At 45.4% G+C, this 23,293-nt stretch overlaps 1 long non-coding RNA gene across 1 annotated transcript; it reads right to left on the bottom strand.

Moving 5' to 3' along the window:
- LOC139043600 (uncharacterized) lies at nucleotides 1-21,428 on the bottom strand. Its single transcript, XR_011500681.1, has 3 exons — nucleotides 21,276-21,428; nucleotides 19,903-20,028; nucleotides 1-150 (listed from the first exon to the last, which is right to left on the bottom strand). It is a non-coding gene; the product is annotated as an uncharacterized lncRNA (long non-coding RNA).
- Between the last annotated feature and the right edge of the window lie 1,865 nt (nucleotides 21,429-23,293).

Here is a 23,293-nt window from a genome sequence, read left to right as displayed (position 1 = left end):
CCGGGAGCTGCTGGCACCAGGGTCTCATCAGGTGCTGCAGGACTCTCTCAGTGGAGTTCAATGTGGCTGAGCTCTTGCTCATGTCTGTCAAATACTGGATGTTGGAGATGGTGGAGTTGAGTGTGAGGGCCTTCAGGTCGTGCCCCTTGGCTGCAAGAAGAGAGGGAGAGAGATGGCCATCACTGAGAGCTGGGCTGAGACCAGATCAGAAGCCTGAACTCAGTATCATCTGTTGCCTTTGCTCCCAGTGGAACCACCACTCAATGCTGCGCTCATCCAAGTTGAAGCCAGCATATCTCTCAGCTCCTCCTCCCTCCCCTGCCGGTAACACCAACTGCACCTACAGATTGCTCCTCAATGCATTCCTTCTGTTCATTCACGTCCCAGGTAGGTCTTATCTTTTCTCACCGGAACCAACACCCTAACATGCTCACTGGATGCATTGTCTAAAGGATGTTCTCTGCCTTGAACATTAGAAGCATTTTTCTGAAATGAAGATCTCACTAGAACACTCCTGCTCTAGCATCACCCATGGCTCCCTAAGGCCTTCAGGGTTAAGTTCAAACTTCTTGACCTGGCACTCAAAGCCCTTGCACATCTGGCTCCTGCTGACTCTTCAGCCTCATTGATGCATTCACTCTGAGTTAGGCTTTGTGCTTCAGGCAAACCAAATTCCTGTCACTTCTCCCGTACACTATGCTGTTTTTGCCTACAGGGCCATTGCTCATGCAATTTCCTCTGCCAGGAACACGCTCCACACCTTATTTCCCTATATAATTCCTACTCCTTCTTAAAGACCCCAATTGGGCAAAACTCCCTCCAGAGAGCTCTTCCCACCCAAAGGATGCCAGGTGCTTCTCCTCAAAACATCCCACCTTGTATTAGAATTTTCTGTGACTTTCACAAGACCAGGGGCTCTCTGAGGGCTGCGTCAGATTGAAATATTGGTATAATCCTTGTGATCAGCATGCTTGCCCTCAAAGCAGAATTGCACACCTCGGCTTCCCAGCTGCCCAGTAAGAATTGGTCAGTTGAGGTGTGGGGCTAGAGAGCTCCTCTGGGGAAGGAAGAGGGGCCCCCTAGGCCTGTGGTGGCTTCTGGTTGCTCAAGCAATGAGGAAGTAGGCAGGAACATGCTGCCCAGCTCAGGAGCTGTGGAAAGGGCTGTCGTCTGGGAGACACAGAGACCCCACACAGTGGGTGAAGCCCCACAGGCTCATCTGCACTCCAACAGTGGCTGTCCCAGGACAACCATTCACAGGTGAGCCATAAATGTGAGTGACAGAAGGAGGGATTGTGTGAGTAGCGGGATGTTCGAGCCTGTGAGTGAGATGAACCCAAGAGAGACAGTGTGCTTGAAGAAGAGAGAGACGCAACAAAGAGACAGGTAGAGGCACAGATAGAGGGGATACCTGGATGGACAGAGGAAGAGCGGACAAATGGAGGATCACAGGGAAAGCAGGAAGAACAAAGACAAGGAAGAGAAGTTGAGACATGGGAGGAAAGAGGATGGAAGGAGAGAAGAAGGACAAACCGGCGAACAGGCAGGAGGACAGTTGGACAGATTGATACCTGGACAGATGCTCGGGTGGATAGATGGAAGGAAGGAAGGAAAGAATGGAGGGAGCGAGGGAGGGAGGAATGAAGGATAGGAGGAAGAGAGGAAGGAAGGAGTCTGAGAGGAGGGAGAACTGGGAAAGTCACCTGCCCACGTTCAGAGGGTGCTTTAAAGGGAGGGTAAGGCTGAGAATACAGGACCCCTAACTCCCAGGCTTGTGTCCACCTGTCCCAATGCTGCCTGTTATTACTCGTAGAGACGGGCATATGGATGTAAAGGAAACCTTGAGCCCTACCCTCACAACACACAAAACTCAATTCCTGGACACTTTGACCTAAAGGGGAAAGGTAAAATAATGAAACTTCTAGAAGACAACATAAGAAAACATCCTCGGGACCACAGGGTAGAAAAAACTTCTCAAAGAAGACACACACACACTCTCCATACAAGAAATATCGGTAAACTGGGATTCACTAAAATTTAGGCTTTCGGTTCATCATAAGACACATTACAAGAGGGAATTTGCAAGTCACAGGATGCGAAGAGATTGTCCCAGTTCCAATATTCAACAAAGGATTCACATGCAGAATACAGAAAATCTTCAGCATATTTATTAGATAAAATGCCGTGAAAGAGATACATATTAATGCTGCTTATTTTAATGAGCCACATTTATTTGACAAGGACAGTGAACAAAGCAATCTGAAAAGCAGGGGGTGAAAAACGAACAGTAGATAAACAGAATCCCAGGAGGGTTTGGAAAAAGCAAGAGAAGCCCCTTACATAACAGTTCATTGGCCTTAGAAAAGGAAAGTACTACTGGATTCTGTTAGGAAGTCAGAAAGATTGAAATATCTAGTGGCTTCAGCGGAAAAATAAGATAGGAAAAAATAACTATGATAGTTATTTGATTTTCCTCCAAATGACTTTATCCCTTAGAGAGCAAGGCACTTTCCTTTTCAATCATCAACACATCAAAGTTTAATTTCCCTCCATTTAGCCTTTTTCGTGGCCATAGGTTAGAAGCAGCAAAGGGGCTCAGCAGGCTGAACCAGTCTGCAGACATACTCTGTCCTGTTCCACACTGGCTCACACATGTGCAAAGTGGTCGCTTCTCACAAGGGAAAAGCCTGCAGGGCTGAGGGGCAGCCACCCCTTGGACCCTGTTTGTTAGTACCATTGGAAATTTCTCCTGAGTCCCTACTCAAAAAGGAAGTGGGTGGGGGGTAGAATAAGAAGGCCATATATTTGAAGGAAATAGGAGAAAATATTTCATTGTGAAAGTAATAAATGTTGCTTTTCAGAAGTCATGTGTATGTTGAAAGTCTATGTCTTAAGGTACCATAATGAAACAACGTACACCTCATCTTCTCCCTCTTTTATCTGAGCATTAGGTTAAAATCCATGAAATTCCTAAGCTTAAAAAAACACACAAAAATCACAAGGAAAGTTTTGGAGGTCATGGATGTGTTCAGCACTTGGTTGTGGGGATGATATGATGGGTGTATGCATATGTCCAAACTAATCAATACACATATAGAAAACGTGTGCATTTTTTGTCTATTACTCATACCTCAACAGAGCTAAAAATTCAAATAAATTCCTAATTACTTTTTGAGGGTGCATAAAAGTCAAAATTTCTAATAAAATTCAGATTGTTAATTTCTCAACATAAATAGCATTCCTGCTTTGATGGGTGACCCCACAACTCTCAAAAAAAATCAAGAGCAGTTGCTACTGTCAATCTCAGTGGAAGTTATTTTCAACACCTCACCCCCTCCTTTACACCTCATTATTTAAAAACCAAGGAAATAGTCTTCAGCTTTTAAAATGAAGGAGTAAATGAGTCAGCTTGACATTATACTTTATTCAAGATTTAATGTTAAGTAAAGGAAATAACTGAGCATGAGCAGAATCCCTTCCATAACTCATCTTTTCTCCTATGCTGATAATAAAAATGACACTCTACTGAAACATAGTTTGCATCATATATTCTCAAGTAAATATATTTCACTGCTGGAGATTTGATTTCGTTTTTTTTCTTTTTTTAATCAATAATTTACACAAAAAAATCAATTTAGGAGATAAAACGTATTGCTATTTAGAATTACTTACTGATTGTAAATTACTAGAAGTGTAAACATGAAGTCAACGCTAAGGACGTTTTAATTCCTTCAATTCATTTTGCCAAATTTCTTTTTTAGAAAATAATGTTAATATAGGACTTTGAGAAACCTGTTTCATGACACCCTAATCTGTTGAAGGATAATTTTGAGATTCTCATTCAATTTCTTCATATTCATCTATAAAACTTATTTGGCATCTTTCATCTTTTTAACATTTTCATCTTTTTAACTTTCGAAGGTTTAACTTTCCAAGAGACTATTTTTTAATGACGAGCTAACTGATGAATTTGTGCACCAACTGTTTTTTTGAGACTGAATATACAAATGGACAAAGGACAGATCATATATGACAGTATAACTCTGACCCCCCAACGTGGGAAGCAAACATCCCAAGAAGCCAAGTCACAGCCCCTGCAGCATTCAGCACAGAACAGTCAGCACTTGGTCAGTAACTGCCAGTTTCCAAAACTCTCGTTCTGCTTTCAACACAGGACCGCCAGAGAAAGCCACATGTGCTCCCTAAACCATCACATAGGATGCCTGCCTTCTATTTAGTGAGCTCCAGCTTCCCCGTGTCAACAAATTCCAATCAGGCCACCCCTCCCCCACTCCCCTGACCTCTGCCACCCTCTCCCCTCCCTTTCCCTTCTCTCCTCTTCTTGTGCATGCGACAATCCTCTCCTGTCGCATTACAGTCTCTGCAATATTTTTAACGTGTGATAGACCAGCTCCTCCCTCAGAGTTCTTCCTGGTCCATATTTTCCTAGCTTAGCTTATGCGTTTATTTTTTCCATGTAGGATCATTTATCTAACTCAACAGAAAAGCTCGTTAAAATTTTTATTGGCATTGTATTCAATTTATAAAGTAATGGGACTGACCATTTAATGAAACTTCCTAACTTAAAACATAGACTGACTTTCCATTTGCCAACTATTTTTAATTGAAATTTATAGTGTGATCATTGTAGATTCTACACTGCTGTAAGGAATAACTCCAAAAGTTCCAGTGTACACTTTACCCAGTTCCTTACAATGATAACATTCTGCAAAACTATAGGACGATACCACAGCCAGCTTGTTGGCATTGATGCAATCCACTATCTTATTCAGATTTCTCCAGTTTCACTTGTACTAATTTGTTCCTGTGTATTTAGTTCTGTACAATTTTATCAGATGTGCAAGTTTCTGTATCCATCACAGCTAAAATAATGACCAGTTTTATCACTACAAGGTATTCTTGCATTGCCTATTAAAAAATCAATGGATGTTATTTTTTAGAGCAGTTTTACGTTTACAGCAAAATTTAATGAAATACACAGTGTTCTCATATAGTCCCTGCCCCCACATATGCATAACCTTTCTGTTGTCAATACCCCTCATCAGAGTAGTATACTTTTCACAATTGATGAACATACATAGGCACATCATTATCACTCAAAGTCCATAATTTACATTAAGGTTCACTCTTGGTGTCAGAGATCACTAGGGTATAACTCTGTGGTCCATTTCTGGATTCTCTACTCTGTTCCATTGATTTATGTAGCTGTCCTACAATGAAAATGATGATGCTGTGATTACAGTATGTACAAGGCAATACTAAATATTGTTAAAGTGTTTACTGCCGCATTATTCTTCCTGTCATGATTGTTTTAGCTACTCTCAGCTATGTGCCTTTCTATATAAATTTTAGAAAAAGGTGTCTCTGTCTACAAACTGTGGTGGAATTTTTATTAGAATAATATTAGACCTATAGATCAATTTGGGGATAATTGAGACCTGTCCTCATTATTCTATCCAGTAACATGGTGAGGACTGCAGAATTCTCAGCACATAACAACTCCTTCCAAACCCCCACACCAGGAGGAGACTCAACCAAACTCTGGCGTGGCTTCTAGCTGCATAAGTCTGTGTAACCGGAATGACTCCAGCCCACCATTAAAATGCCTTCCTGAGAGCTCAAAGCTGACAGAAAAATTTTCTATTTATTTTAGTCAACACCCAATTATAGGCCTCTGATCCCCCTTCTTAGAGTATTTACTAAAGAGGGCTTACAACTGTAGATATGTATCTCTCACAATTCTCTAAAGGACCTAAGAGCCACTCCTTTGAAATACGATCATTAAGACAGATAGAGCCTCTTTCTCTCAACTTCTGAGTGAGGATAGAATCCTAACTTTGATAACTGCAAAGTAACGAACACAGTGGGTCTAATCACAGTTACACTGACCAACCTTTGTACTTTTTTACTTCTTTGACTCTACTGAGCCCCTGAACCCTGCTCCTTCATTCCGTCTTTAAAATTCTAGATTCACCTCCGTACAAATCTGAGCGCAGCTCAGCTTCTGTCAGCTGTTACTGAATAAAATCTGCTTTCACCACTTTAACTAATTTCTGCTGCATTTGTCTTTGACAATAGTAAGGCTCTCAATTTATTTGCATCTTCTTTAATCACTGTAATCGGTATTTTATAATTTTCAGCATCAGATCCTGTACACATGTTCTTGAATTTATGCCTGAATATTTCATGTTCTTCGGAGTGGTTCTAAATAATACAGCATTTTCAAGTTTATCATCTGCAGGTTCATCATTAGTTGTAGAAATAAAATGGTCTTTTGTGTGTTGATCTTGTACTTGGTGAACTTTTTGTACTCATGTATTAGTTCTGATTTTTTTTTTTTTTGTAGATTCCCAGAGTTTTTTTACACAGACAACAATGAAACTAGGAATGGTTACATTTTTTCCTTTCTAAACTCTATGGCTTTTATTTCCTTTACTTCTGTTATTGCCAGAAGCTTCAGTATTTTGTTGAATAAGAGTAGTGAAAGTGGTATTCCTTTCCGTGTTCCTTATTGTGGGGAGAATCATTTAGTCTTTCCCTGTTAAGCATGAAGTCAACTGTGCATTTTCTGTAGACGACCTTCAACAAGTGAAAGTAGTTTCCATCTATTTCAAACTTGCTAGAAAATTTTATGACAAACAGGAGTTGGATTGTATCAAATGTTTTCTCTACATCTCTTGCCTATTAACAAGTCTTGCCCTTAAACAAATAGACAGCCAGTTATTTCTCTGGCAAAAATTGGTTTATCTGGGATTAGCAAAGAATAGCCATTTGGAGTGTGCAACCATGGCAAGCCATGCAGGAGCACCCAGCAAGGAAGAGAGGAGAAGCTCTTTTATCTCAGAGTGGGGAAAACTGTGGGGGCTATTGGACACAGTCTTGAGGGCAGTGGCTTTTCATCGGCAGAGTTGTGACAGTTTCTCCTTGGGTTAGTTTCTGACTGGTCAGGAAGAGGATGTCTTTATTCTTCCTGTTGCACTGCGCCTTTGACATAGGGCATGAGAACTCCCTCTATTAGCCTTCCAACACTATTTCAACTACGTTTCCGTTTATTAACTTTCACATGTCCCCATTTTGATTGCCATCTTTCTCTGAAAGCACTGTTGATCTGCAGTCAGATTTTTCCACTTTCAGTAGCCTCTCGTCCCTCGAGGCCAGGAAGGAGCTTCTCTGGGAGTCATGTCCCAGGTTGGAGGAAAAACACACAGATTGGAAACCTATTGTGGCCACATTTGAGGAACACGGAGTGAGAGGAGGGAGAACTCTCTGGCACTTTTTACCTGAAGTTTGCATGTTATCAAGATCATAGGCATTGGAGATGATCTGAAGTGTCATGTCATCCTCAAAGGTTTGGCAGACAAACTTCCAACAGACCTGGTCCAGACACCTTGGAAACCTTCGCATCAGATACTGTCTGCTTCCATTTGGAGAAATCTTTATTTTTAAGTCACCAAATGATGTGCAGTTCCCCCCAGAGTTTGTGCTTTCTTCAGGTGTGTCCCATGAATCCAAGTCTTGAGTTTTGTGGCAAAAAGCTTGGCTAGCAGCGCCCGATTGAGGAAAATACTATCATCTTGGTTGAGTTTTGTTAGTTTGAAATTTTTGGTAAGTTGTTCCTTGTTTTCAAGTTGTTAAATTTATGAGAATGGAACTGTTTATATTATTTTCAATGGCTGAAGAACCTGCAGTGATCTATCCCTCTCGTGTGTCTCAGGCCTTTGAGGGTGAAGAGGCTTCCCCAAAGCTTCTTGAGGCAGAACCCTGTTTGCTGTTGGCCTCTAACAGCTTGAGTGCATCTGGGTTGGGGAGGAGACAGAGACTTCCAAGAACAAGTTGTTTCTTCTTGAAGGAATGCTGAAGATGCCCAAAGTATGGTACTTTGACATACAAATTATTTGGAGCCAAAAGCAATCGAGAGCCCGCAGATGCAGGAAAAACTCTTGATCTCCACCTTGACTGCTTTAAATGAAGGATAGACTTCCTCTTTGGAAAGGAAATTTATGTTTCTAAAGGAAATTTCCATTAGTAAAAGCATCTGCACCAGAAAGAGAATGACTCTTAGAGAATTTTTTTTGGAGGAAGATTAGCCCTGAGCTAACATTCCCCACCAACCCTCCTCTTTTTGCTTAAAAAGATTGGCCCTGAGCTAACATCCGTGCCCATCCTCCTCTACTTTATACGTGGGATGCCTGCCACAGCATGGCTCAATAAGTGTTGTGTAGGTCCGCACCTGGGATCTGAACTGGTGAACCCCAGGCCATCAAAGCAGAATGTGTGAATTTAACCCGTGTGCCACCAGGCCAGCCCCTACAGAATTTTTTTTTTTTTTTTTAGGAAGATTAGCCCTGAGCTAACTGCTGCCAATCCTCCTCTTTTTGCTGAGGAAGACTGGCCCTGAGCTAGCATCCACGCCCATCTTCCTCTGCTTTATATGTGGGACACCTGCCACAGCCTGGCGTGCCAAGTAGTGCCATGTCTGCACCTGGGATCAGAACCGGCAAACCCCAGGCCACCAAAGTGGAACGTGCGCACTTAACCAGTGAACCACCAGGCCAACCCCTAGAGAATTTTTTTAACTGAGAGATTTATCTGCATAACAAGGCAAGCTTTATTTATTATACATTTTCTCCCTTCATCTTCCCATAATTTTCCTTCATCCACTTCCTGCTGCTGCTCACCCAGATGGCTGCCTGCTTCCAAGCTCCCCCATGTGCACCCAGTGTGGACTGGACTTGCAACTGGCAGCTGGTGTGGAGCTGCCTGCTCGAGGGCTGCAGAGCCCCATCCTAAGTCTCATCCCCAGCATGACCTACCTGGCCAGCAATACTCAGGATCTGCCACCACTGCACAGGATTGGGGCCGCGGCACTGATGGTTCAGATTGTGGGCAGTACCCAGCCCAATTCCCACTCACTTTTGTTGACCACACGCCTGTGCTGTTTGCAGATGGTACAGATTTAAAAGAGAAGTCATATCCTGCTGTTAAAGTGGAACTGTTGGACTGACTTGAGGGATTTTTCAACACCTGTAAAACTAAAGAGAAGCTGGGAGAATTATCAGAAGAGTTCTACAAAAATGAACTACTATCGATTGAAATGTTGAATATACATGTCCCTGCAGTTGCTAAATTGAGACGTCTTTTAGACAGTTCTCCTAGGGAAGATTTACTAGACATTCTGACATCACTTATCCAAACAAGCAACAGAAATGCTCCAAATTTTAGATACTGTGACTCTGGAGGAAACTGTCCAAGATGATGATACCACTGCTGGTGAAACAAATGCAAGAATTGAAATTGCTTTAAAAAAACAGAAAACTTGGGGCCGGCCTGGTTGCACAGTGGTTAGGTTTGCGTGTTCTCCTTCAGTGGCCTGGAGTTTGCCGGTTCAGATCCTGGGTGCAGACCTATGCACCATTCATCAAGCCATTTTGTGGCAGGAGTCCCACATATAATGTAGAGGAAGATGGGCATGGATGTTAGCACAGGGCCAGTCTTCCTCAGCAAAAAGAGGAGGATTGGTGGTAGATGTTAGTCAGGGCTAATCTTCCTCAAAAAAAAAAATTATAACAATAAAACAGAAAAAGTGAGAAAGATGATAATAAATGCATTATATGAATATGCCTCAATAGGATTTCACACATCCTAGGTACTTTATTTTCTGGCACATTGTTATGGGATATCATGCAGGTGATTTCGACATATCCTGTGTGTTTTCCATGCGTGTCCGACACCTGATTCTGGCGTGTCCGGCAGGTAGTTTCAGTGAATCAGGCACCTGGTTCCGGCGTATCCAACAGGTGGTCCCGGCATGTCTGGTAGGCGATTCCAGCACATGTGACATGTGGTTCCGGCGTATCCGGCAGGGGATTTCGACGTCTCCGGCAGGTGGTTCCAGCATGTCCAGCACCTGGTTCTGGCATGTTTTGCAGGTGGTTCCGTCATGTCGGCACCTGGTTTTGGCATGTGCGACACCTGTGTCTGGTGTATCTGGCAGGTGGTACTCACAAGACTGGCAGGTGGTTCAGATGTGTCTGGCACCTGGTTTTGGCATGTGCGACACCTGCGTCTGGTGTATCCGGCAAGTGGTTCTCACAAGACTGACAGGTGGTTCAGCTGTGTCAAGCAGGTGGTTCTGGCATTTCAGGCACCTGGTTCTGGCTTCTGCTGTACCTGTTTCTGGTGTATCCATCACATGGTTCCAGCGTGGCTGGCACATGGTTCTGGCATATTCGGCAGGTGGCTTCAGCGTACTGGGTGCCTGGTTCCGGCGTATCTGACAGTGGGTTCCATGGTTTCTGGCAGGTGGTTCCTGCGTGTCTGGCATGTGGTTCCGGTACGCTCTGAATGTGGTTCCAGCATGTCCGTCTGGCGGCTACCATGTGTCCAGGACCTGATTCCATCGTGTGCGGTTGGTACTTTCAGAGTGTCCAGGTGTTGGTTCCAGCATGTCTGGCCGTTGGTTCCCGCATGTCCAGGGGTGATTCCGGTGTGTCCAGCAGGTTGTTCCCGCCTTTTCCAGAAATTGCTTCTGGTGTACCCAGGACCTGGTTCTGGTGTATCCGGCAGGAGATTTTGGCGTGTCCAGCAGGTTGTTCCAATGTGTTACGCTGATGGTTCCGGCCTCCGTGGCAGGTGTTTGTGGCATGTCTGGCACCTGATTCTGGCGTATACGGCAGGTGGTTTCAGAGTATCTGGTACCTGGGTGCGGCACATCCAACAGGTGGTTCCGAAGTGTCTGGCAGGTGGTTCCGAAGTGTCTAGCATGTGGTTCTAGTACGTTCGGAAGATGGCTCAGGCGTGACCGTTGGGTGCTTCAGGCATGTGCGGGAGTTGGTTCTGGCGTGTCAGAGTCATGGTCCCAGCATGTCCGTCATTTGGTTCCAGGTGGTTCTGGCTTGTCTGGTGGGTGCTTCTAGTGTGTCTGGCGGGTCGTTCTGGCATGTCTGTGTGGTGGTTCCAGAGTGTGTGGCGGGTGGTTACGGCATGTCTACCAGGTTTTTCCAGCACCCAAGGTGCCTGGTTCCAGCGTATCGGGCAGGTGATTTTGGCGTGTCCAGCAGGTGGTTCAGGTCTGTCCGGGAGATGGTTCCGGCGTGTCCAACATGTGGTTCTGGCATATCTGAGAGGTGGCTCCGGTGTGTCCGGCAGGTGGTCCCATTCTCTCTGGCACATGGTTACGGGGTATCATGCAGGTGATTTCAACGTGCCCTGTCGGTTGTCGAGGCCTGTCTGACACCTGGTTCTTGTGTGCCCGGCAGGTAGTTTCAGTGAATCAGGCACCTGGTTCTGGCATATCCAACAGGTGGTCCCGGCATGTCTGGTACGTGATTCCCGCCTGTGCAGCACATGGTTCCGGCGTATCCGGCAGGTGATTTCGACGTGAGCGGCAGGTGGTTCCAGCATGTCAGGCACCTGGTTCTGGCATGTCTTGCAGGTGACTCACTCGTGTCTGGGACTTGGTTCTGGCATTTCTTTAAGGTGGTTCATTCATGTCCAGCACCTGGTTTTGACGTGTACAACACCTGTTTCTGGAGTTCTTGGCAGGTGGTTCTCACAAGACTGGCAGGTGCTTCAGGCGTGTCCAGCAGGTGGTTCTGGCATGTCGGGCACCTGATTCTGGTGTGCCCAGCATGTGGTTCCAGACTGTCTGTCAAGTGGTTCAAGCTGGTCTAGCAGGTGTTTCAGGTGTGTCCAGCAGCTGTTTCAGGCGTGTCCGGCACCTGGTTCTGGCCTGTGCTGGACCTGTTTCTGGTGTATCCGTCACATGGTTCCAGCGTGTCTGGCACATGGTTCTGGCATATTCGGTAGGTGGCTTCAGCATACTGGGAGCCTGGTTCCGGTGTATCTCACAGTTGGTTCCATGGTGTCTGGCAGGTGGTTCCTGTGTGTCTGGCATATGGTTCTGGTACATTCGAAAGGTGGTTCCGGCATGTTCAGCAGGTTGCAACAGTGTGTCTGGGACCTGATTCCATCCTGTCCGGTTGATGCTTTCAGAGTGTCCTGGCTTTGGTTCCGGCCTGTCTTGCAATTAGTTCCCACATGTCCGGTGGGTGATTCTGGCGTGTCTGGCAGATTTTCCAGCCTTTTCCAGAAATTGGTACTGGCGTATCCAGGACCTGGTTCCGGTGTATCTGGCAGGTGATTTTGGCTTATCCAGCCTGTTGTTCTGGCGTGTTAGGATGGTGGTTCCAGCTTGTGTGGCAGGTGTTTGTGGCGTGTCTGGCACCTGGTTCTGGCATATTTGGGAGGTGGTTTCAGTGTATCTGGTACTTGGTTCTGGGATATCCAACAGGTGGTTCCGAAGTGTGTGGCATGTGGTTCTGGTAGGTTCAGAAGATGGTTCCGGCCTGTCCGTTAGGTGCTTCCAGCATGTCTGGAAGTTGGTTCTGGTGTGTCAGACTCATGTTTCCAGTGTGTCCAGTGGGTGGTTCCAGGTGGATCTGGTGTGTCCGGTGGGTGCTTCCGGTGAGTCTGCTGGGTCATTATGGGATGTCTGTGTGGTGGTTCCAGAGTGTTCGGCGGGTGCTTTCGGCATGCCTGTCGGGTTTTTCCAGCCTCTAAGGTGCCTGGTTCAAGCATATCCAGCAGGTGAGTTCTTTCTCAGCTTCCTAAAGAGCTGGAAGCAAGACAGTTTGTGGCTTGTCTCCGCTTGAGGGATGGAGGCAGTGCTTTGTGCCATCCACCTCTCGAGCAATATAGGGCATGGTTGAGAGCAAATGGGCCTTTCTGACATAGGGGCTTTCTGACACTCTCTCCACGAATGCACAAGGACAGTTGGTTAAAAGCCTCTTGTCTCTATCCTCCTAAGCTTGTGGAATCACAATCATTCGGGCCTTGGCCCCCTTGCTTAAGGGGAAGATGTAGCCATTACCCCTGAGCCGGGTTGGCAAGAGGGAAATGTGGCAGAAGCAGAAGTTCTAAAGCAGCGAGTTAAGGGCTGGGAGGAAATGGCGTTCAGCTGCCTGTGTATGAGAGGTTCCCAATATGCTATAAGAGCACTGTGGAAAGCGACTTCTTTCTCAGCTTCCTAAAGAGCTGGAAGCAAGATGGTTTGTGTCTTGTCTCCCCTTGAGGGATGGAGGCAGTGCTTTGTGCCTTCCACCTCTAGAGCAATGTAGGGCACTGCTGAGAGCAAAGGGGCCTTTCTTCCATAGGTGCTTTCTGACACTCTCTCCTCCAGTGCACAAAAGCAGTTGGTTAAAAGCCTATTGTCTCTCTCCTCCTAAGCATGTGGATGCACAATCATTCGGGCCTCAGCCTCCTTGCTTAAGGAGAAGATGTAGGCATTTTGTCTGAGCCGGGTTGGCAAGATGGAAATGCCCCAAAAGCAGAAGTTCTAAAGCAATGAGTTAAGGGCTCCAAATAAACAGCATTTCAGGTGCCTTTGTATGAGATGTTCAAGGTACACTATAAGAACAGTGTGGCAAGTGAGTTCTTTCTCAGCTTCCTAAAGAGCTGGAAGCAAGATGGATTATTGCTCATCTCCCCTTGAGGGTTGGAGGCAGTGTTTCGTGCCTTGCAATTTTAGGGCAATGTAGGACTCTGCTGAGCAAACTTGGCCTTTCTTCCATAGCTGCTTTGTGAACACTCTCTCCACCCATGCACAAGGGCGGCATGAGAGGTTGCCAGTATGCTGTAAGAGCACTGTGGAAAGCGAGTTTTTCTTAACTTCCAAAGAGTGGTTGGTTAAAATCCTATTGTCTCTCTCCTCCTAAGCATGTGGAAGGACAATCATTCGTGCCTCAGCCGAATGATTCGGGCGGGACTTGTGTGACCCACCTGCCTTAAATGCTGGAACCAACTGTTGGACACTTCAGAAGCATCATCTGGAAACGGTGGAACCACCCATCGCAGATGTGAGAATCAGGTCCAAAACGTGCCAGAAGCACCTGCAGGACACACCAGAACCATCTGACTCAAACGCCAAAATCACCTGCCGGATACACAAGAACCACTTGATGGACACTCCAGAATCACATGACGGGCATGAAAGAACCATCTCTCAGAGTGCCAGAACCATGTGCTGGAAATGCCGGAACCACATCACTGACAGACATGAACCACCTGCTGGACACGCCTGAACCACCTGCTTCACTCGCTGGAACCACCTTCTGGACAAGCCAAAATCACCTGCCGGATACACTGGAACCAGGCCCCTTAGAAGCCGGAAAAAGCCAACAGACATGCCAGAAGCACCTGCCGCACACTCTGGAACCACCATACAGACATGCCTGAATGACCCGCCATACACACCAGAAGCACCCACCAGACACGCCAGAACCACCTGGAACCACCCACCGGACACACTGGAACCATGACACTGACACGCCAGAACCACCTTGCAGACATGTCAGAAGCACCCAAAGGACATGCTGGAACCATCTTCCGAACGTACCAGAACCACATGCCAGACACACAGGAACCACCTGTCACACACTTCGCAACCACCTGTTGGATATGCCGAGACCATGTGCCAGATACACTGAAACCACCTCCCGAATACGCCAGAACCAGGTGCTGGCCATGCCACAAACACCTGCCAGACAAGCCGGAACCACCAGCCTAACACGCCAGCACAACCTGCCGGACATGCCAAAATCACCTGCTGGATAAACCGGAACCAGGTCCTGGATACGCCAGAACCAATTTCCAGAAAAGGCCAGAGCAGCCTGCCAGACAGCCTGGAATCCCCCGCCAGGCATGCGGGAACCAACTGTCAAACACGCCGGAACCAACACCTGGACACACTGAACGCACCAACCACACACAAAGGAATCAGGTTCCGGACACATGGTAGCCACCAGTCGGACACGCCGGAACCACCTTCAGAACATACTGGAACCATATGCCAGACACACAGGAACTACCTGCCAGACACCACGGAACCAACGGTCAGATACGATGGAACCAGGCGCCCAGTACGCTGAAGCCACCTGCTGAACACGCCCAAACACTGTGCTGGACATGCCAGATCCATATGATGGATACACCAGAAACAGGTCCAGCACAGGCCAGAACCAGGTTCCAGAAACAGCTGAAACAGCGGCTGGACACACCTGAACCACCTGTTAGACCAGCCTGAACCACTAGATGGAGAATCCTGAACCACATGCCAGGCACACTGTAACCAGGTGCCCGACACGCGAGAACCACCTTCTGGACACGTCTGAACCACCTACAAGTCTTGTGAGAAACACCTGCCGGATACACCAGATACAGGTGTCGCACACACCGAAACCAGGTGATGGACATGACTGACCACCTGCAAGACATGCCAGAACCAGACATGCCAGATGGGGAAGAGGTGATTTTGGGGGAGAGGAGCTTTGTAGATTTCTCACTTGGGCACTTACCTGTTTTGTTCTCCATCCAGGGTTTCTCCTGGGAGCAAGTTCTTGAGAAATCTATAATGAAAAGTATGAGCTATCTACATAGGGAGAACTCAGACTTCGTTCAGCAATTTCCTGGGCGTCTGGAGACTCGATAGAATACTTTTTTCTTTTTCCATTGCCAACACCCATGCCCATTCAGGCCTATGTGAGTTTTTACAATGCTCCTCCAACTGGTCTCCAGGCCTCCAGCGTGCCTCATTTCTCTTCATCGTAGAGGACAATAGCAGATCAATGTTTCTGAGGCATGGCTCCACCAGTGCCCTCTCTGATGCGGAAACCTTCCTCTCACTGCCTACCTGATAGACTCCAACTCTCTGCCTTAGCACTCAAGGGCCCCTCCGCCTTTCATGTATCCCACAGTCCTGCCAAACCGAACAGTACCCACTACCCAAAAACACACATTGCATTCTTCTCTTTCACCTCTGCCTGATCAGATGATGGACTTGAAACAAAGCCATCATTTGCTAGTTAAGTGACTTTTGCACAGGTCATTTCACCTCCCTGACCCTCAGTTTCTGCATATATAAGTGATGAATAGTAAGAGTCACCTCATATTGTTCTTATAAAGAATTAAAATTGACTTAGAGAGCATATGCAAAAACAGCTGGCTCCCTGCCTGACATGCTGCAGTCACCAATAATTATTCGGATCTAAATATTGGCTCATGCCATGCCCTGCTTCTTTTCCTATTAAAACCTTATCCTTCAAAAATCGGTGTGTACCCTTTCTTGAAGACCAGCCCAAGGTGTAAACTGAAGTTCATTTTCCTAAGCTGCTCAGTAACATTTATAACGCAAAGTCTAATGCGTTAGACCGTTGTTTTTTTTTTTTAAGCAAAAGAAGCTAACTCTGGCTAACTTCAGTTTTCTTATTAAAGAAATTGACTAGAAGGATTTACGGTAACTCACATAACTGAAGGGAATTTTTGAAAAAATCAACAAACAAAAAGCAAAAATAAGCTTTGGAAGACACAATAGAGCACAGTGTATAGTTATTATTACTGCCGTTCACCAAATATTGTCGGCTCTTCTCTGGCACACAGAAGGGATGTATCTTCTTGGCCCCTTAAAGTCAAATGTGACTTTGTGAGCCTTTGGCAAATGAAACTTGAGCAAAAATGAGGCTGTCTCTTCCAGACAAACCTTTGGCAAACAGTAGGAGTGTGTTTTTCCTGCCTGGCAGTTGTGCAAGAAGTTGGATCGAGCATCTTTTAGCTGCCATCTACTCAATCCTCCAGACTGAGCAAGGATAATACAGAGCCAGCTCCTGATGACATGGAGCATGTTCGAGAAATAAACCTTGGTTATTTTTAGCTGAGACTTAGGAGTTTGTTGTGAATACAGCACAACATGGACTATCTGACTGGTGAAAACATATGTAGGGGAGGAAGACATTTCCTCTTCCCAAATGTGGGTTCGTCTGGCTGGAGAACGAATTAAATTCACATGAGACAGAAAAGCAAGAGAAAATTGGACAAAGCTTTATGAGGAACCGTGGCCCGGTGCCTTTCTTCCCGAAGGAAGAAAGGGCACCAAAGAAGTGGGGTGCACATAGTGGTTATATACCGCCAAATGGGGTGTTTCACATGTGATTGAAATGTCCCTCCCACAATAGTCACAAGATTGCCCTGTCGGCACTTGATGGACACAGCAGGTAGTGGGTCTGCTATCTCAGTGGGCATAGCAGGACTCAAGTCGATTGTCTGGAGCTGGGCGGTCACAGGTGAGCTCAGCAATCAGTTCCTAGCCTAAGGAAAGATGCTTAATCCTTAAGAAATGCCAACGTTGGGAGGGGGAGGAAAGTCAGTTACAGGAGGTTACCAGACTAGCACAATAAAATGCAGATTTAAGTCCTTGCCTTTGGTATTGATTAAGAGTTTTTAGAGAGAAGGTCATCTCCTTTCTTCTTCCTGGTACAGGGAGGGAGGCAACTTTTACAGATAGAGATTTACCTTACAAATGTAAATGTGCCCTAACAAAGGGCAAGTTCCATTCCTCCTTCCCTGTCCCAGTTTCTCAAAAGCAATCAGCCTCAAATAATCCTGATGCCAAAGAGACATATCTTGGGGTGGCCATTTCCAGGTCCCCACACATACATATTACCAATTTCCTGTGCTGTTGACCAAAATGACTTCAGTGAGCCAATATTAGAATTCCTTTTCACAAAGGTGGATAAGTGACAGATTAGAAGTCTACACTGTCCCAGGAGTGTAGACAGATACCATGCTTATATATAGCAAAAATATTTCCTCATTTTGTCCTTTACCTGTCAATAAAAAAGCATATCTATAGAAATCTGGAGGTAAAGCTCCAGACAAAACCAACATGGTGACAAGGAGGAACATTACATACTTGTAAAAGGAGCGACAGATGAGAAAATAATAATAATGGCTGGGAACTTATAGAACCTTGCATTGAAAGGGATCTCATATGGAACTCAGGAAATATTTATAGCTGAAAGCACTACATGACAAAATCTGGTGGATGGAATTAAACAATACTTAGAAGAAAGATACCTTCAACATACGTATCTAAAAAGAAAAATTAGAAACCAATGAGCTACTTGTTCAAGAAGCTAGACAAAGAGCAAGACAGTAAAGTCAGGAAGAAAGGAAATGAGAAAGAGAAATGCCAAACCTTTGTTTCTATTTATTTGCTCTTTATTTATTGCTATGGACTGAATTCTCTCTCCCCACCATTCATATATGGAAGCCCTGACCCCCCCTTGTGACCATGTCCAGACACAAGGTCTTTAGGAAGTAATTATGGTGAAAATGAAGTCATAATGGTGGAACCTAAATCAGATAGGACTGCGGCCTCATCAGAAGTGGAAGAGATCTCTCTTTCTGTTTCTTCACACGCATACACACACCCCACCATCTGAGGACTCAGTGAGAAGGGGACCTTATGCAAGCTGAGGAGAGAGCCCTCGCCAGAACCTGACCATGCTGGCATCCTGCTCTCAGGCTTCCAGCCCCCAGAATGGTGAGAAAATAAATTTCTGTTGTTTAAGTCACCCACGCTATGGCATTTTGTTATGGGAACCCAAGCTAAGATGCTTATCTTTCACAGTTTGTTCCTAGGTTCTGGTACCAATTCCAATGTGTGTGGGGTTGTGGGTCGGGGGAGTCCCCCCCACCAACAAGCAATTCTTGGGACACCAGCTGGGTGTCCTACAACTCAACTCGATTCTGACACTATGTACCCAGAGACAGCATCACACCCCACAGGTTAAGGGTTCAGCCCCACAAGACTGCCCCCACTGCAGGTGCCAACAGCAAGTCTAGGTTGTCGCCTATGCTTCTGAGCAACTGGCTGTCAGTAGGAGGTTCCCAAGACTCTCTACTCCGGTTCGACGAATTTGCTAGGGTGGCTCACAGAACTCAGAGAAACCTCTTACTTACTAGATTACCTGTTTATTAGAAAAGGATATGACTCGGGAATAGCTCGATGGAACAGACGCACAGGGCAAGACATGGGGAAAGGGCACTGAGCTTCCACGCCCTCTCCAGGTAACCACTCTCCCAGAACCTGCACGTGGTCACCAACCTGGATGCTCTTGGAAATCTGTCCTTTTGGGTTTTTATGCATAAGCCGTTTATTTATTCTCTTACCCTCGGCTGCTGTTTTTCCTTCCCCATTTATAGCCCAAAGCCAATCAAAGAAGGACATGTGCAGTGTGATGCTGTTCCTGCACATTTTTTAAGTGCATAACAATGTAAGAATTTGTTAACGGAGACATACACATGTATGTCTTGACTCTGCATAAAAATGTAATCTTTTGTTAATGGAGCCATGCACATGGATATTCTTGGAATCATAAAGAATGTAATTAATTTTAGGATATTGATACCTATGATGAGGGAGGGAGGAGAACGGGATGGAAATGTGAATTTTAGGTGTGACGGCAACATTTTGCTTCTTAAAAACAGAGATATCGTTGTGGGCTGAATCATGTCCCTGAAAATTCATATGTTGAAGTCCTAACTCCAGGACCTAAAAATAGGGCTGTATTTGGAGAGAGGGCCTCTAAAGAGGTAATTAAGGTAAAGTGAGGTCACATGGGTAGGCTCCAATCCAATGTGACTGATAGTCACGTAAGAAGAGAAGATTAGAACTCAGACACACACAGAGGGAAGACCGTCTGAGGACACAGGGAGAAGCGGCCGGGGAGAGAGGCCTCAGAAGAGACTATACCGGCCAACGCCTTGATCTTGAACTTCAGCCTCCAGAACCGTGAGAAAATAAATTTCTATTGTTTAAGCCACCCTACGTGTGGTATTTTGTCATGGCAGCCCCAGCAAATGAATGCAACATCGGAAGCAAATAGGGCAGAATTTAACGTCTGTTCTTTCTGGGTATTGGGGCCGGAGATAGAGGTCATACTATGTACTCTTCTGCATATTTGAAATATTTCCATAATAGTTAAGAAAATAACAAGCAGATCCCGAAAAAGAATAACCAGAGAGTAGAAATTTATGTGTGATTACCTTACAGGCCAAGGTGGGTTTCGTGTTGGGCAGGTGGTTCTCTTCCACAGGGTGTGTCAGTCACCCATGAATTCCCGTCTCTTGGCTCTGCCATTCCTGATGCCTGTATCATTGTCTGCAACCAATCTGCACAAGGAGAAAGAAGGAACACGGAGAAGACACACCTGCTTTCAAAAGTTCCAACCTGGAAATGGCACACACCACTTCCACTCCCATTGCATTGGCTGAAACATAGTCACACGCCACACCTCACTGCAAGTTGCTGGGTGACTGCCTTCCTGGGCACCCAGGACAAGGATGTGGACAAACAGCCAGTAGTCCCACCCACAATGTCATCAGGTTGACCCTGGTCTTCATGCTGCTGCTCAGTCTACAGCGTGTCTGCCAGCTCTATGGTTAGGGTTTAGATATTTTACAAAGTCGCGGGGTTGGGGGTCATGGTTTGGGACTTCAAAGAGGAGGAAGCCGATTCACAAGGAGACAGGAAACCAAATGTTTGCTGGGCCATCTCTAAACAAATGAGAGAGAACTTGTGTAAAATGGGCCCGGCTAGGTACCTTCTTCTCTACCACATCTAGAGTTCCCTACGTTGACAGCTCCTTCCTGGAACAGGCCTTCTGTCTTAAATTCTTTTAGGCAGTTAGGGGCGAGGCCAAAGTTTCTTTTATATATAAATTTTATGTGTATATATGTAATTTATAGAACTAAATAAATGAATTTAAATATAGATACAATGGATTATATATTCTATTATATATCAATATTAATATATATTATATATATATAGATAATCTCCTTGGTTCTCCAGAGAACCCTGACAAATACAGGAGGAGTTAATATTCTTTTCTCGATGGCATTTACATTTAATCATTTGAAATTCTTAGTTATGACATTGTTATGGCTTGCAAGGAAGTGTCCTTTTCAGTGTTTCATTTAGAGGCCTCAAGATACCAATTTTAAAAAGTTTCCCATTTTATTTGTTTGGTTTGATAGGCTTTTTCCAATTGAGTGCACAGATAAACCAATTTAGGTATTTCAAAGGAGCCCCATTTAGGCCAGCGAAGCTTTAAATCACCCTGAGTAATCTGAGCCCAGTGGGACAGAAATCTACATGTAGAAGGTCTGTATTCTTTAAAGACAAAACCAGCAGGAGTCCCAGAGTGGGGCTGTTCTTCGGTGGTCCTCTTAGAAAATGGACTTCTCATTTGTATGAACTTACCAAAGGATCAAAGGCCCAGAAAAGGAGTGAAAGAAACAGAAGTTTCTAACAAAGCTGACAATGGAAGGATGGCCAGAACCAGTATCAAAGGACGCCTACATAAAGAGTCTGGACCTCTACCAAAAATGGGTGGTCCAGGCCCAGGAGGACTTACCACCAGGAACCAGAGCCACCAGGAGGAGACGACAGAGCACAAAAGATTCTTTGCAGGCACCTTGCTTGTGTCTGTGAAGTGGCACCAGAATTGAAGGTCAGTAGCTAGGGATCCCACTTCTGTCACCACGTAAAGTCAGCAAATAAGAGGCATAAACTGCAAAAGAACCAAAAAGTTTATTTGGGGTCTCAAGAATTGCAATTCAGGAGATGTAGATTCGAGTAGAAGCTCAAATGTGCTCCTAGGAAGACAAAGGAGGCAGGGGTATATAAAAGGAAAGGACACAGGCTTACAAAGCTCTACAGTGAACAGTTAATGACTGGTTCTGGCATGGGGTGAGCTGACTTGCCAGAACATAGTTGGTCCTAGGCAGACTGCCCCTTCTTGGAATGAGGAAATACTTCAAGATGTGACCTCTGCTGTCAGGTAAAGCTCAAAAGTTCAGTTAACGTCTGGTGGTGGATGTGGTGTACAAGCATAAGCCCCACTTCCTTAATGGCCTCCCAGCTCCATTTTAGAAGCCTTGAAAATGGTACTCCATTTTGTCATTGTCATCCACCACAGTCACGCACCATGTAACAATATTAACGATGTTTCGGTCACTAATGGACCACATACATGAGAGTGGTCCCATACGGGTAGCACCACATAGCCTGGGTGTGTAGTAGGCTCTACCACTTAGGTTTGTGTAAGTACACTGTGTGATGTTCACACAACAGTGAAAGTGCCTAATGATGCATTTCTCAAAACATGTCCCTTTCATTAAGTGAGGTATGCCCGTACTGATTTTAGTCTTGTGAATGTTGAATAATGAATTATTCATTTCAATTATTTGAGCCAGCCCCACTGGCTGAAGACGGTAAAGGCTGACTGAAGCAAGAAACTAAAATTTGTTATTCAACATTCACAAAACCAAATGAGTAAAGAACTTTAAGTTCTATATCAGGGTTCATGTAAGGCAAAAACATTCTAAAGGAAAGATGGATTTGAGGACATATATGATTCTGAGTATAAATGTCTGGGTACTAGCAAAAATTCCAGGGAGCATTTCAGACTTTCGAGGCAGTGGAATTGGTGAAACCAAAGTCAAGCTCTCCAAACAGTCAAGGGGGCCCAGGCAATATCTGGAGTACAGGTGGAACAGGCAGAAAATTCCATTAATGTAATTGTATGATATGATGAACGGACAGAGTTGGAAAATAGGATGGCAGGGTAGGGCAGAGGGACCTGGAGGGCCCAGGATGGATGGAGAGATCAGCTGGGCTGGTGGGGGGAAGGGGCCATGGGCACACCCTCTTCATGTCCCCTCCCCCACCCTCTGAAACCCTTTGTGACTCTTCAGTGCTCTGTGATGCAGGCCTGGGATTATAGGCAAGTGTGGACACTCTCAGAGCTCAGTTGCCTCAGGCAGCCTTGCGATTCAGAAAATGGAGTTCAGTCAATGGAATGTTCTCTCATTTCTGAATAGCCATATTGAGTTGTTGTTGAGCATCTGCTCAACATTCTTAGATAGTGACCACAACCTCACCATCGTGTGTGGGTTGTGGTTGCTTCTTCTGTTCCTGTGCTTCCTGGTGGGGATTCCATCTTTACCAACCTTCTGGAAAACCAAAATCTACCAAAAGGTAAGGATCCCTGGGCAAGCCACCAACAGGGATTTTTTATTGTTGTTTCCATTTCTAGTCCCACATTTTTAAATGAGTTGGTCCAGAGAGACTCCTAAGATGGCAAGTCTGAATAGAGGATAGAACATCATCCTTCTAGGGGAATAGGCCAGGCAGGACTAGGGGTTCAGCTGGGACTGTTTCCCATTTAAAACTCACAGACCATCTGGGTGTGGTGGAGGATTCCTGGATAAAATCCCATCACTGATTTCACGGCCCTGCATTAGGTTATTTAGAGAGTTTGGGATCTGTGTAGGAGAACACTGTTCCCAACACTGGATCATGAGTCACGTTCCCATGTCGGGCGTCATTCGACCAAACTGTCCTTTGTATTGGGCAGATCAGGAGAGCAGG

Source organism: Equus asinus, unplaced genomic scaffold (assembly GCF_041296235.1).
Source record: "Equus asinus isolate D_3611 breed Donkey unplaced genomic scaffold, EquAss-T2T_v2 contig_3, whole genome shotgun sequence".
NCBI lineage: Eukaryota > Metazoa > Chordata > Mammalia > Perissodactyla > Equidae > Equus > Equus asinus.
This window is presented reverse-complemented; position numbering and strand designations above follow the sequence as displayed.